Here is a 15,703-nt window from a genome sequence, read left to right on the forward strand (position 1 = left end):
GTACGTTGATTGTCATCTGGCTGAGTGCTAGGTCTACGCTCAACTGGACTTGCCTCCGTTGTTGTAGGTTGTTTTGATTGGCTAGTCTGATTAGATTGATTATCTCCTTGAAGAGCCAAATTTGAATTACTCTGCAATATTTGTTGTTGTAAAGTCCCATTACGTAAGCTGCATACAAGTTCACTACCAACACCGACTGTGTTGGAAGTACGTAAAAGACCATCCATTCTCTGTGTTAAACTATCCACACGGCCCATAAGCACATGAATGAGGGCCATAAAATCCCTGACAGCGTTTGCCTCTCTGGTGATGGAATTTGAATTGCTGAAACCATTAATAGCAGGCTCACCTTGTGAAAAAAGGGAGCCTTGTGATACCGCTCCTACTTGGTTCGCCATGAAAAACACTAACAAAACCAAAAACTGTGACAAACTTAAAAATCCAAAATAATGAATCCAAGCTGGAGCAGATGAATAAAGAACACAATTTAATATGAGCACTTTCGGAAAAGGCGATGCTTCTCCTTCATCAAATACACAAAAATATGTGAACTTAAACATGATTTTATACCAAAGTCTCATCTCAATTAATTAATCATGTGATACTATCATCTAAAAGAGACCATACAGCTGAAAACAAATACTAAAACATCTAGATACAATATGAATAAAAAATCATAAGGCAATAAACACTATTATGTGAATATAAGCATAAAAATGCTAAAAATGTATGCAACTATTAAATTGTGTTCTTTATTCGTCTGCTCCAGCTTGGATTCGTTATTTTGGATTTTTACATATATCATATTGTACAACACTTTGTGCTATGTGTTTGTAGTCATGTTCCATGTTGGGTCACTATCATTGGTGGCCTGTTACAGACAATGTCACCTGCATGCCATTGTAAGGGCCACTATGGTTCCATATATGCATGTGTTCTGTTTGCTATATGACTGCTGCACATCTGTTGTTTTGTGTTAATGGGAATATCTCTGCATGCTGTTAGACATAATCCTGAAATGTGTGGGCTATTACTACCCAGATATGTTTTATAACAGTGACACACTACTATATTTGAGGAACAGTTGCCAGCAGAACCACCTCTCCCACCTCATCTGGCCATGTTACCAGGCTACATCACATGAGGGACATACCCTGGGACCTCTTCTTCTACTTGAACTGCACTACCCTTCAGTTGGAACCACCTCAGGGGATGGTGTTCACCCCCCTGAGGAGCACACACAGACAGGATCCTGTCTCCCAAAGTCAAGTCCAGGGTCTGGTGCATAGGGAACTCCACAGAGACTTGGGGGATGTGCTACAGCACCTTGAGGCCCTCAGTACACACTCACAGGGTCCGCATGCTCCGCCTGTTCAGCCCCCAGCCCAGGCACCTTCAGGGCCATGTAGCTGGTGTTGTGACTGCCCATGGGTGGGGACCTTGGTCTCATTGTTTCGATATGGAGGACTCATGGGCTTACACATCACAGACAACACTCCCCATCCAGGGAGTTTACCCATCACATGTGTCATATACTGCCCCTGTATGCTGTCTTCTCTATCTTCAAACGTAACCTACATCCAGAAATGTGCTTATTATCCTTCCCCAAATTACCAGTCCCACCTTCACAAACAAGGGCAATGTGTTCCCAACATGGGGTTCACACCGGACATAACCATCCATTTTGAACCCACTTACTGCTGCATATATATGTGTGTGTATTGATATGTGTGATGTTCTCTATATAATGCATAGATATATATTATGAGTTGTATCTATCTATCTATATATATATATATATATATATATATATATATATATATATATATATATATATATACATATAGGTGTCTGTATATCTGTAGACATACATGTATATATACCTTGCTTTTTTTTTCCCACTTTTCTGAGATTTAAAAAAGTTCAGTTACAGATTTGCTGTTCTGAACTGTTTGTAAGTTTCTTGGAGGCCATTGTTTGCTTGGGCTAAAGGGAAGTCTCTGTGTTCATCAGTGTCAGTGATAAACATTGAGCAGCATGCCTGCCCCTGTGGGAGTGGTTACTGCCTTGAAACTGTAGTTTTATTGGCCATTTTGGGTCAATTCCAAACTCCTTGATCTCCCTCTCTTAAAACCCGATTGCCTCGTGGTTTTGGTGTCTTTTCAGACTTGTTGGCTGTTGGTGAAGCACCCACCAAGAGGAGAAAACGCTGAGAGAAGAAAGGAGCCACTTTGGAGATTTTAAGCATTTTGCTTCAGATTATTTGTTAAGTTTTTCTGCATTGCCGCCTACTTTTGAGCATTTTCTGGCTTGTTAAACTTTATTTCTGTGTTGGTAACTATATTTAGAACACAACATAGTGCTGATTACTGAATTTCCTGCCTGCACTTATTTTTTAAAATTGTTTTTTTCTTAAAACTTGCATTTTATCTGTCTCTGGCCTAGTACTCAAGTGTGGGGTCATTTACTGCACTGTTCTAACTTGTTGATACTTGTGAACCTCTGCTTTCCTTAAATAACAAAAAAACAAAAAAATCTTGCTTTTTTCCCACTTTTCTGAGATTTTAAAAAAGTTCAGTTACAGATTTGCTGTTCTGAACTGTTTGTAAGTTTATTGGAGGCCATTGTTTGCTTGGGCTAAAGGGAAGTCTCCATGTTCATCAGTGGCAGTGATAAACATTGAGCAGCCTACCTGCCCCTGTGGGAGTGGTTACTGCCTTGAAACTGTAGTTTTATTGGCCATTTTGGGTCAATTCCAATCTCCTTGATCTCCCTCTCTTAAAACCCAATTGCCTCATGGTTTTGGCATCTTTTCAGTCTTGTTGGCTGTTGGTGAAGCACCTAACAAGAGGAGAAAATGCTACGAGAAGAAAGGAGCCACTTTTGAGATTTTAATTATTTTGCTTCAGATTATTTGTTAAGTTTTTCTGCATTGCCACCTACTTTTAAGCATTTTCTGGCTTGTTAAACTTGATTTCTGTGTTGGTAACTGTATTTAGAACACAACCTAGTGCTGATTACTGAATTTCCTGCCCGCACTTATTTTTAAAATCGTTTTTTTTCTTAAAACTTGCATTTTATCTGTCTCTGGTCTAGCACTCAAGTGTGGGGTCATTTACTGCACTGTTCTAACTTGTTGATACTTGTGAACCTCTGCTTTCCTTAAAAAAAAAACAAAAAAATCTTGCTTTTTTCCCACTTTTCTGAGATTTAAAAAAGTTCAGTTACAGATTTGCTGTTCTGAACTATTTGTAAGTTTCTTGGAGGCCATTGTTTGCTTGGGCTAAAGGGAAGTCTCTGTGTTCATCAGTGGCAGTGATAAACATTGAACAGCCTGCCTGCCCCTGTGGGAGTGGTTACTGCATTGAAACTGTAGTTTTATTGGCCATTTTGGGTCAATTCCAAATTCCTTGATCTCCCTCTCTTAAAACCCGATTGCCTCGTGGTTTTGGCGTCTTTTCAGACTTGTTGGCTGTGGTGAAGCACACACCAAGAGGAAAAAATGCTGAGAGAAGAAAGGAGCCACTTTGGAGATTTTAAATATTTTGCTTCAGATTATTTGTTAAGTTTTTCTGCATTGCCACCTACTTTTGAGCATTTTTCTGGCTTGTTAAACTTGATTTCTGTGTTGGTAACTGCATTTAGAACACAACCTAGAGCTGATTACTGAATTTCCTGCCTGCACTTATTTTTAAAATCATTTTTTTCTTAAAACTTGCATTTTATCTGTCTCTGGCCTAGTACTCAAGTGTAGGGTCATTCACTGCACTGTTTTAACTGATTGATACTTGTGAACCTCTGCTTTCCTTAAAAAAACAAAAAAACAAAAAATCTTGCTTTTTTCCCACTTTTCTGAAATTTAAAAAAGTTCAGTTACAGATTTGTTGTTCTGAACTGTTTGTAAGTTTCTTGGAGGCCATTGTTAGGTTGGGCTAAAGGGAAGTCTCTGTGTTCATCAGTGGCAGTGATAAACATTGAGCAGCCTGCCTGCCCCTGTGGGAGTGGTTACTGCCTTGAAACTGTAGTTTTATTGGCCATTTTGGGTCAATTCCAAACTCTTTGATCTCCCTCTCTTAAAACCCTCTTTTGCATGGTTTTGCGTGTTTTTGCACATAGCGCAACATCGGGCAGCGTTGCCTAATTGGGTTTAAACTATTCCTGGCTCCACAAAGTCTGCTCTTCACTTTTTCCCTTAGAACTGCTCTATCTCTCAAATTAAACACCATATTCTCATTCTAAGGCCCCTCACTGGTCCAAATAAGTAATCTTACAAGTTAGCACTAATAAACCATAAGCACTACTTACTCTTATACTCTCTACGATTACCTTGTCCCCTATTGGTCTGTTTTAATTCAGTTCCCTATATTACTCTAGCATGTCCAAATGTCAGTCAATGGTTTCCTCTCCAGTCCAGCTGGTGAATCTGGGAATTTTGAGGCAATGTTACAACTGTCTCATGTACACGGACAACCCTCTCCTCCTCCAAACAGGTTCAAATATATGTGAGAGATGCAACCATATAGCCAAACTGGAGGCTGAGCTCTCTCATCTCAAAACTGGTGTAACCAGTCAGGAGGAGAAGGTAACCTCACACAACACAATTCCAGTATCACATAGTCCCACCACAACAGCGAACCAAACACATAAAAACAAAAAAACATACCCGGAGGCTCTAAATAAAAATCTACCTAAGCAACAGAGACCTCCAAAGCAGACATCCAAGCAAACGCTACCCCAAAACAAAACACGTACAACACATAGCACACAAAGTCAGTGTGCCAAGCAGTCACAGCCCTTAAGGCTGAATAACACACCTGATACTCTTGTAATAGGTGACTCTGTTGTCAGACACACTGATGTCCCGCTCACCAGGCTGAATAAAGAGAAGGTCACAGTGAGCTGCCTGTCGGGTGCTAGGATCCGCCACATAATGCAAGCACTCAGGTCACTCCAAAGCAAATACAAATATGACTCAGTCATTGTACATACTGGCGTGAATGACCTGAGACGTACCTCCCTCGACTACATGAAAAGAGACATAGAGGAGCTCTCTGATCATATAGCCCAGGCTGGTATGACCATGACCTTGAGCAGCATCTTACCCTCACCTAGAATGATGCCACAGTATAAAGACAAAATGATCGATTTTAACAATTGGCTAAAATGTTGGTGTCTTTCAAAGGGGATCCAGTGTCTGTCAGCCTGGGATGACATGCTCGACAAGCCACGTTGCTTCGCTAGGGACGGCTTGCACCTGTCACCCCTGGGCTTTCGGATATTGGCAACGGCTCTTGCCACCCCCATAGTGCCTTTTTTAGGCAAGGCTCAAAAGTCAAATCCACCTCCATAGACAGCACAAGGAACAAGAAACTAAGGGTAATGCTCCTAAATGCCAGAAGTCTTAAACTCAAGATGCATGCACTCGAAGCTCTCCTCAGTATGGAGAACATTGATATCTGTGCAGTGACAGGAACCTGGTTCAAGGCTCCAGAGAGCACCCCAGCACTACCAGGTTATACCTCATATCATGCTTTTCGGCCCCAAAACCTGGACCGAACCACAAAAGGAGGGGGAATTTCCATATTTATCAAGGATATCCACACCTCCAGGTTAGTGGCATTGCACGAAGTATCGGAGACCATCCATGTGCAACTGACAGTGGGCAAGACTGCTTTTCAGTTTATAGCATCCTATAGACCATCCTCTCAAAGTCAGGAATCCCACTCGGCTTTCCTGAAAACATTGGAAAACATGAAGATCTCTCCGAACAACATTATATTGGGTGACTTCAACTACCCAAACATAGACTGGGAGCATTACTCAAGCCCCAGCACCTTAGCCCAAAGGTTCCTGGAATTTATAAACTCAAATGCTATGGAACAACTAGTCACCACTCCCACAAGAGGGGAAAACATACTAGACCTGATCATTACCAACATGGGGACTCTATGATCCATACCGGAAGTATATCCCTCATTGGTAAGATCAGACCATAAATTAATTTTACTGGATATCCACATCCCGACCCCACCCCCAGACAAGAAAACCACAGTGAAAAACTTCTCAAAAGTGAACTTCACACTTCTCAAAACTGAAGTGGAATCCTTCAAGGCCCCAGGGCCAGTGGAAACTACGTCCCAAACTGCAGAATCCTATATAAATGCATACTACGGACATCTCCAGGAATGCATGGATCATGCTATCCCAAACAAAATCAAGACCCAATCATCCAATGGCAGGCGTCCAGTCTGGTGGACCCCAGCCATAAATAAACTGTACAACAGAAGGAGGAAGCTACTACATGATAGAGCAAAATCCCTAAAAGGGAAGGCATCTCTGATCAGTACTAGCAAAAAATTACGATCCCTCATAAAATCCTGCAAGGCCAGCTTCAAGAGAAAAATTGCACAGGACACTAAAGACAATCATAAGGCTTTTTTCAGTTATGTTAGGAACCTGGGATGCAACTCCCAGACTTGTTCTGAGTTGATTCTAAACAACAAAAAATACACTGAACCCACAGACATCGCCAATATCCTGGCAGACAGGTTCAGTGCAACCCTCATCAATGTCTGTGCTGTAACTGAAACCTGGTTCAAGGCTCCTGAGAGCACCCCGGCACTATTAGGTTTTACCTCATATCATGTTATCTGGCCCCAAAACCCGGACCACACCACAAAAGGAGGGGGTGTATCCATATTCATAAAGGATACCCACACCTCCAGGTTGGTGGCAACGCACGAAGCTTCGGAAACCATCCAGGTGCAACTAACCATAGGCAAAACTGCTCTACAAATTGTAGCATGCTACAGGCCACCCTCTCAAACTCAGGAACCCCACACAGCCTTCCTGAAGACACTGGAGGGTATAAATGTATCTCCAAACACCATCATATTGGGTGACTTCAACTACCCGAATATAGACTGGGAACATTACTCAAGCCCTAACTTTCTAGCCCAACGGTTCCTGGAGTTCATAAATTCAAATGCCATGGAACAGCTAGTCACTGTTCCCACGAGAGGAGAAAATATACTAGATCTCATTATCACAAACATGGGGACAAAATGCTCCACACGAAGTATATCCCTCATTGGTGAGATCTGATCATAAACTAATCTCACTGGAAATCCACATCCTGCCCCCACCCCAAACAAAAAAGACCACAGTGAAGAACTTCTCTAAAGCAAACTTCACACTACTCAAGACTGGTGTGGTATCTTCAAGGCCCCTGAGCCAGTGGAAACCACAACCCAAGCTGCGGAAGCCCTTACAAATGCCTTCTATGAACACCTCCAGGACTGCATGGATCAGGCAATCCCAAATAAAACCAAGACTCTTTCCACAAAGGGCAAACGTCCAGTCTGGTGGACCCCAGCCATTAACAAACTTTACAATAAGAGGAGAAAGCTATTACATGATAGAACAAAATCCATAAAAGGGATGTCACCCTGATCATTATTAGTAAAAAATACGAGCACTCATAAAATCAACTAAGGCCAATTTTGAGAGAAAAATTGCCATGGATTCAAAGGACAATCATAAGGCCTTTTTCAGCTATGTTAGGAACCTGGGTGGAAACTCCCAGATATGCTCAGAATTAGTCCAAAACGATACAAAAATCACTGAACCCACAGACATTGCCAACATACTGGCAGACAGGTTCAGTGCAAACTTCACCCCCCCCCCCCCTAAAGGAGAGATAACTATCCCAGCGGAGTGTAGCCTCCCAGACATCTCAAATGCGCAGGTGAAAGCTGCTCTCTAAAGCTAAAAACACAGCATCAATGGGACCAGATGGTGTCCCCGGCTGTGTGCTACACGAGCTAAATGAGGAATTAAACCTGCACATAAGGCAGCTGTTTAATCTCAGCCTTACCACAGGATACGTGCCCAAGGAGTGGCGTACGGCAACTGTGGTCCCACTCCACAAAGGCGGTGCCTCTACGGACCCTGGTAATTACCGCCTCATAAGCTTAACAAGTCTAGTCTGCTAAGCTATGGAGAGGATCATAATGGAGCTCATAAACAAAGATATATGGGACTTGCAGACATTGGACCCGACCCAGTTTGGCTTCGTCAAGGGCAGATCATGCCTTTTGAACTTGGTCGACTTCTTCAAAACAGTCACCAAGGCCATTGATGAGGGAAAGGCAGTCCATACAGCCTACCTTGACCTTGCAAAGGCTTTTGACACAATACCCCACTCGGGTATTGTAGAAAAACTTACCAGCTTAAATGTAAACCCATATGTCACAAGATGGGTTGCAAACTGGCTTAAGGACAGAACCCACAGGGTTAGAGTTGCTGGCGCTATATCAGACTCCAAGCCGGTCACAAGTGGTGTCCCACAGGGCTCGGTCCTTGGCCCCCTATTGTTCAGCATCTACTTCTCAGAAGTACAGGCCAACATGGGAGGACTTTGGCTGACAAAGTTTGCAGACGACTGCAAACTGGGCGCCATAGTGGAAAGTGCATCTGACACGGATATCCTTCAGAAGGGACTCATGGAAACAGATAGCTGGTGCCAGAGCCATGGCCTGAAGTTAAATGCCAAAAAATGTATAGTCATACCCTTCGGGAAAAACAAGGTAACCCCAAGCTACCATATAGGTGGCAAGCCACTAAGCACAGAAGAGGTTATCAGGGACCTGGGGACCCAGGTTGACAGTGGCCTTTCTTTTGACACTCACGTTGCTAAAGTGGTTAGAAAGACCTTCTACATTGCCCACCTGATCATGAAGGGATTCACATCCAGATCTAGTGAGGTCATTGTTCCCTGTACTCTTCACTTATCAGACCAATGATCGAGTACAATGCCCCATTCGGGATGTATCTCACCCGACATCTGCAGCAATTGGAGAGACCCCAAAAGTTCCTCACCAAAAGGATAAGGTGACTCCAAAATCTGTCATATGCTGCCAGATTGAAGAAACTCCAGCTCTATTCAGTTGCATACCGTCTGCTCAGAGGTGACATGTGCCTGACATACAAGGCCATGTCCAACCCGAATTAATGGACATGCTCCACCTCAAAAAATCCAAATCCACCAAAACCACTAGAGCAAGCGACTTAAACCTTAGCACGGATATAAATAGGACGTGCTGGAGGGATAGATTTATCACTCAGAGACTCCCTATGCTGTGGAATAAAATCCCGGTCCATGTGAGGCAGAGCACCTCGCTGGCTCTGTTCAAGAGAAATCTTGACCTGTGGATGGGAGATCATAGGTTTATCCCGGGACTCATCTCTGTGTCACTGCTGGACAGAGGCACAACAAACTAATGGGCACAGTATTTTTTCATATAAGGGGTGGCGTAATACACAAAACTTTGGGCTAGGCTTATAAATGCCTTAGGGCAGATAGCCTAGTATAAACCTATGAACCTATGAACCTAAGTAAAACTGCTGTACAATCTCAGCCTCACTACAGGATATGTGCCCAAAGAATGGCATACAGCAACAGTGGTCCCACTCCACAAAGGTGGCGCCTCTGCGGACACTGGAAACTATCACCCCATAAGCCTGACTAGCCTAGTCTGCAAGGCTATGGAGAGGATCATCATGGAACTCATAAACAAAGACATTGGGGACCTACAGACACTAGAACCTACCCAATTTGGCTTCATCAAGGGCAGATCCTGCCTTTTGAACCTGGTCGACTTCTTCAAAACAGTCACCAAGGCCATAGATGAAAGGAAGGTAGTCCACACAGCCTATCTGGACCTCGCAAATGCATTTGACACAATACCCCACTCGGGCATCATAGATAAGCTATCCAGCCTAAATATAACCCCCTATGTCACAAGATGGGTCGCAAACTGGCTCAAAGACAGAACCCACTGTCACAAGATAGGTCGCAAACTGGCTCAAAGACAGAACCCACAGAGTCAGAGTTGCTGGAGCCATGTCAGACTCGAAACCGGTCACAAGTGGCACCTCACAAGGTTTTGTCCTGGGACCTCTCTTGTTCGGTATTTACTTTTCTGAGGTACAGGCCAACATGGGAGGACTATGGCTCACCAAGTTCGCAGATGACTGCAAACTGGGCGCCATAATCGACTCTCCAGCTGACACAAACATCCTTCAAAAAGGTCTTACAGAGATGGATAACTGGTGCCAGAGCCATGGTCTAAAGCTAAATGCCAAAAAGTGTATAGTCATACCCTTTGGCAAAAACAATGTGCCCACAAATTACCTCATAGGTGGTAACCCATTAAGTACAGAGAAAGTAATTAGGGATCTGGGGACCCAAGTTGATAGCAATCTCTCCTTTGACAACCACATTGCCAAAATGGTTAGAAAGACCTTCTACATAGCCCACCTCATCATGAAAGGATTCACATCTAGATCAAGAGAGGTAATCGTGCCCCTTTATTCATCCCTCATCAGCCCCATCATAGAATACAATGCCCCCTTTGGGATGTACCTTACCCGACACCTGCAGCAATTAGAAAGACCCCAAAAGTACCTCACCAGGAGGATCAAGGGACTCAAACAGATGCCATATGCTGCTCGGTTAAAAAACCTCCAGCTCTACTCAGTTGCATACCGCCTACTTCGAGGCGATCTACGCCTGACACATAAAGCTATGTCCAACCCAGAATTAATGGACATGGTCCACCTTAGTAAATCTAAATCGCTTAGAGCCACGCTCTTGAGGGACTTGAACCTCAGCACCGAAATAAATAGGACATGCTGGAGGGACAGATTCATAACCCAGAGGCTCCCTTCGCTCTGGAATAGAATTCCAATTCATGTTAGGCAGAGCACCTCACTGACTCTCTCCAAGAAGAATCTTGATGAGTGGATGGGGGATCATAGGTTTGTCCCGGGGATTACTTCCGTGTCACTATTAGACAGAGGCATAGTAAACTAAACTTTAAAAAGGGCACAGTATTCTCAAATCAAGGGGTGGCGTAAGCCAAACACAATCGGGCTAGGCTTATAAATGCCCCAGGGCAGATAGCCTAGTATGAACCTATGAACCTATGAACCTCTATATATATATATATATATATATATATATATATATATATATATATATATATATACACACACACACCTCTCTCTCTCTCTCTATATATATATATATATATATATATATATATATATATATATATATATATATATAGGTGCATTGAGATATCAGGTCCACACTCTCTAACTCTCCTTCCTGCACAGCTGCACTGTTCTGCCTTGCTACAACAGAGACAGGTGCCACATGTGGACACAGCCTAACATTAGGGGGATATGTATGGGGACAGATTGCAGGTAAGCCTATTACACACCTATGGCATTTGTGCATGCTACATTATACATTAACATGACTGTCCTGCAAGTGGTGGGCTCTGAAACTCATGTGTCCATCATAATGGCATTACTTCCACACACCAGCTACTGGCCACACTAATATACATATCTTGCAGTACACAACACACACTATGATGGCTTGCATCCTGTCAGTCAGTGTTGACCTGCACAGTTGACAGGCATGGCCCACTGCCCACAGGGACAGACACTATTGTCCATAGCAGTTGTTCAGCTGGACATCATTACAACAACACTTGATGGCACATATAAATCATTCCACATAATCTATCCCATTATTATGGACCGAGAGCTACATTCAATTACATGCATATATGCTTCACATACCTGCTGTGGGAATGTTGTCTCTTCTAGATACAGTTTGCTGAGTGGATGGATGGATGTGTGTTAGTTTTTTTTTTTTCTCTTTGTATCTCGGTCTTTCTTGACTAAATGGATTGAGCTGCTTTGAATAGATTGCAGCATGGATTTTGTAGGTGATGCACATGATCAGGTGATAGCCTCTGCACCAATCAGTGTCCACCACTTGCTACCTGCATGCAGCCTGCTGTGTAGTACTTCCAATTGCTACTGTCATGGCAACCTACAACTATAAATTCCTACATTATGTAGGTGTGGTCCCTTTAACTTTCCTGTATGGAGGACATCCTTCCTGTGTATGGGCAGCAGAGTTAAAGACAGCAGGTAGCAGTACCTTTTACAAGAGGACTTGCAGACTTGGGCCAGCTACATATTTGTATAAGGTTCCAGACCTACAGACAGTGTGAGTAGTGTTGTTATATGCATTGTGTACCACAAGTGTTACAAGGTTTGTGTGTACATACTAGTTTAGCATGGAATGCAGTCTGTCTGCATAGCTCTCAAATGAGGGCGTATTCACATGATGGCCAGAAGATTACCTATTATGTTTTGTCTGCCCACCACACAGGTCTTGTGTCAGTTATATCACTGGCATTCTGTCTGTTGAGTGCTATCAGTACATGGCTACATCCATTTGTGTTTCTGACTTCATATTCCTGACTAAGGATATGTTGCAGACTATCCTTTAACACCAGCAACTTTCTCAGTGTATAACAACACTATTGTAAATATGGCCCTGTGTACTGGCCTCTGGCCTCCACCTAGATACCAGGCTTTGTCCATATGACATGCAGTAAGAGGTTGTTACGTAGTGGCTTGTGATTATGTCATGTGGCCATTCCTGCCATCATTCCAGTGCTGTTGTGGCCCCCACACATATTGTGGGGTAGGGTCCATATATATGTGGGCTACAGCTGGACAAAACATGTGTGCCCTTCTGCAGTCCAGAGGTTAGTGTATGTAACACTGTTATATGCCCCTGTAAGTCAGACTATGGGGGAGGGGTATGCACCATATATAACCTAGGATATTACAACATGTGAGAGATATATCAGTAGTAAGACACCTTAAGGTATGTGACTATAAATTTTCATACATTTCACCTTGGGAACATTGGTGACCTAGTGCTTACTGTCATACAGACTGTTCTGTTTGTCAGTGTGATAGTGATGTTTTAAGGTAAGCATTGTTATGTAACAGATACATCTTCATTGTGACAGCTTAATTCTTTTCCCCCTAGGGGTTGAGTACAGAGTGTAATTTGAGGCTGCTGAACTACATCTGCATTACTTACTGTTGATTGATTGTTATCCTCTGGCCCAGTCTTTCTGTACTGTTGTACTACTTGAAGGCCTTGGCCTGGACAGCAGCATATGTTATGCTTTCGGATTACTGTATAAAATGATCTGCTTGAGAGTTGCATTACTCAGTATGTATTTCAAACAGCTGACAGCTATATGACATGGCATATACAACTGTAATAGTTCAAAAATAAACATTTCTTATGTATGCAAACCTGTGTATGGTGTCATATCTTTTGACTTCTCTGTGAGTATTTGTTTCATGCAATAATCGTCTTTTGTATGAGAGTACCATACACCGTCCATTTTAAAAGGTGGCAACTGTAGGAATACTGGCTGTTCAATATTCTGTGCACCCTCTAAATATGTATCTTCCTATACATATCTATACATAGTAATATATGTATATGTGTGTGTACGTGTACATATATATATATATATATATATATATATATATATATGTATCTGCATATATGGGTGTGTGTGTTTATGTATCTTTGGAATGTTTACTGCTTCCACATTGTAAATTCCCTATGGTATCCAGACTGTACTGCAGGATATGTTATTGATACCATCCTGACATTGTACAGGTGGGATGGATTACTGTTAACGTCTTGTGACTATGTTGTTTAGGGTCCAGGGTATGGGACTTGCAAATGTTGGTTATTGTGTTGGATGGCAGATCTGTTCAGCTGTGGGGGAGGGGATGATATCAATAATTACACGAGGTACCTAACTTGGGCTCCCTCACCCCCATTAATGGAGCTTTTGGTCATATTTGTATTTGTTGTGTTCTCTTTAATATCTATAGATATATATCTGTATAAACATATATATATATATATATATATATATATAGACATCTGGTTGAGACCATATGATCGATATTTCAGAAGACTGATCTTCTGAAAGTGTAAAAAAAAACCAAGACAAATGAAAGAAGACATTACTTCAGGGGGAAAAGCCCCCTGCCCCCCACACCTCCCCTACTTAAATATACCAACTCTGAGATTGCGCTACAGCAGGGAATAGGAAACTTTCCCATTCAGTGGTGTATTGTCAGTGTAGCGCGATCTCAAAGTTGGTATATTTAATTTGGGGGTGTGGGGGGCGCAGTGGGGCCTTGCCCTCCTGCAGTAACGTCTTCTGAAATATCAAACATATGGTCTCGACCATATGTTCTTCGATATTTCAGCCATTCGATCTTCTGAAGTGTAACCGTAGGCATATATATCTATAGACGTACATGTATATATATATGTGTATAGATATATATATATATATATATATATATATATTATTTACTTATTTTTACATTTGGTAACCGGGTTAGTCTGTCTGAGTTCTTAGAAGCCCTTTTTCAGCAGAGACCCGAGGAGAAAAGCTCCCAAAAATGTTTTAAGTAAACAAATAGTATGAACAAAGATAAACACAGAACACATTTTAAGTAAACATACTTCTGAAGTAATTACATAACATGCAATAAAGAAATATACAGAATGGATGGAAATACAATACAATACATATATGGACATTTTCACGTAGTATGGCAAGAAACTAAGCAAAAATATGGTAAGACTAAGGTCAATGCATTGCTGAACCAAGGTACTAGGGTTTCATATGAAACCATCGAAATTACATTACATCGACGATTATAACATCGAGACTAGTACATCGAAATCAGAAAGCAGCAAAAACGGAAATCGTCGACATTCACAACATCGACTTTATGGAAAGTGCACAACATACAGCATGCAAGTTATGAATATAGTCCGTACATACTGCAATGTTAGGAAAATAAGCAACGGATTCCATATCCGGTTGGGTGACATATTTAGCAACTGCTTTGATTAGTAACAGAATGTGAAACCACAATGGCGGAATGCTGCACATATTCTACTGGTGCTATGTTATTAAAGTTGTAAATATAACACTGGAATGCTTGTAAATATGTAGATAATGAGCGCAGTGATACTGTCGAATTGTGTGGTTTGCACTATGTTTCAAACACCGAGTTGAGGTGTCAGTTTATATTTGAAAGTTAGATATATGTTTAGTTTCAGCGTATAACTTTGCTATTGGAAATATACATTTTAATTTGGAGGTCGTGACACAGAACACTAATGGGATCTTAAGTGGAAAGTTGTTCATTTTTCAGAGACTACTATTGTGGAAGTATGATTTACAGGTAGTGCTGTAATGAAAAAGGCACGTTTGCTGCAGATATGTTTTGATTTAGTGTGCGTATGTCTGAACCATAAACAAGAGTTGTTCTTCTTCAGTTTCGATGTTTTGACAGTCGACGATTTCCGTTTTTGATGGTTTTTGATTTCGATGTAGTCATCTCGATGCTGTAATTTTCGATGTAATGTAATTTCAATGGTTTCATATGAAACCGGTACTAGGTATGAAGTAAGTAAATGTACAGATAAAGTTGTGTGAACTTTGGAAATTAATAAATAAACTAAAGAACAGTAATAAGGGATTATGGGAATTTATTTATTTTTATTTTATTTATTTAATTTAATTTACATTTGTTGACCAGGATAGTCTAACAGGATTTATGTCCATTTTTAGTAGAGTCCCGGGGAGATAAGCTCCAAGAATTCCTAGAATTTCCAAGAAGTTCCTAGAATTTATAAACTCAAATGCTATGGAATAATTGGTCACCACTCCCACAAGAGGGGAAAACATATTGGACCTGATCATCACCA

The sequence above is a fragment of the Protopterus annectens genome, chromosome 16.part0 (genome assembly GCF_019279795.1).
Source record: "Protopterus annectens isolate FY-2018-M chromosome 16.part0, PAN1.0, whole genome shotgun sequence".
In the NCBI taxonomy this organism is placed as follows: domain Eukaryota; kingdom Metazoa; phylum Chordata; order Ceratodontiformes; family Protopteridae; genus Protopterus; species Protopterus annectens.